Raw genomic sequence first — 1,460 nt, forward strand, 5'->3', positions numbered from 1 at the left:
TAGTCATCTAGGGTGGTATTGTAAGTGGTAATTAGCTGAATTATCAAGAGACTATTCATTAAAATTTCCTTTAGGATTGGCAGCACTGTGACACTGCCAGGGGAGGGAGGGACACATAACATCAATAAGGGTAACTGGTCTCAAACCAGGTGAAGTGGGGACCAAAAGGAGGCTCAAACTTCAACTATACGATGATCACTTCTGTACCTAATCCTGAATTGTACACTCAACTTTTCAAAAATCTTTTTTTGAAAAAAAAGTTGCCTTTATCTCTATTTCCCATAGACATAGCAATGACATGGAAGCAGAAAACCACACAGAATCATCAGAATTCCTTCTTTTGGGATTCTCAGATGATCCACAACTACAGCCCTTTCTCCATGGGCTGTTCTTTTTCATGTATCTAGTCACCATACTTGGAAACCTGCTCATCATTCTGGTTGTCAGCTCTGACTTCCACCTCCACACTCCCATGTACTTCTTCCTCTCCATCCTGTCCTTTGTGGACATCTGTTTCACCTCTACCATATTCCCCAAGATGCTGTGAACATCCAGACACACAGCAGATATCTCCTACAGAGGGTGCCTCACTCAGGTATATTTTTTTATGATTTTTGCTGGAATGGATAATTTTCTGCTGACTGTGATGGCCCATGACTGGTTTGTGGCCATCTGCCACCCCTTACACTACACAGTCATCATAAACCCCTGCATCCGTGTCCTCCTGGTTCTGATGTCATGGTTCATAATTTTCTGGGTCTCCCTGCTTCATCTTCTACTGGTACTGAGGCTGACCTTCTCTAAAGGTACTGAAATTTCACATTTCTTCTGTGACCTGCCTCAGCTCCTCAAGGTAGCCAGCTCTGATACTTTCATCAATAACATTGTCTTGTATATGTCCACTGCTGTACTGGATGTGTTTCCTGTCACCAGGATCCTTTTCTCTTACTCTGAGATTGTCTCCTCTTTAATGAGGATGTCCTCCACTACAGGCAAGTATAAAGCATTTTCTACCTGTGGATCTCATCTCTGTGTGGTCTTCTTGTACTATGGCACAAGTCTCAGCTATGCTGTGATCCATTCTTCTCAGAGAAGCTGCATTGCCTCAGTGCTGTACACTGTGGTCACCCCCATACTGAACCCCTTCATCTACAGCCTGAGGAACAAGGATGTAAAGGGGGCCCTCAGAAGACTCCTCAGAAAATCAGCCTTCTGACCACAGTGAAGCCCTGGTTCAGAACTAAGTGGACATTGTGGTACCTAAGACCATATTTTGACTTTAAATATCTTGGCTCTTTTTTCTCTTCTAAAAGACATACTTCATTTTTCTATTTCCAAAGCACCCATGACTTGACTATTATTTGTTTCTATATTTGTTTCTCTACAACTCTCTCAGTAATTTCTTTTTGCCTTTTCCTTTTGTACATTGCCTTTAATATTTCCTCTTTGGTCAGTTGTCT

General features: G+C 42.2%; 1 pseudogene; it reads left to right on the forward strand.

Moving 5' to 3' along the window:
* Positions 1-298: 298 nt before the first annotated feature.
* LOC103250510 lies at positions 299-1,216 on the forward strand (annotated as a pseudogene).
* Positions 1,217-1,460: the final 244 nt, after the last annotated feature.

This window comes from Carlito syrichta, unplaced genomic scaffold, assembly GCF_000164805.1.
Source record: "Carlito syrichta isolate Samal-C Ts95f unplaced genomic scaffold, Tarsius_syrichta-2.0.1 Scaffold6034, whole genome shotgun sequence".
NCBI lineage: Eukaryota > Metazoa > Chordata > Mammalia > Primates > Tarsiidae > Carlito > Carlito syrichta.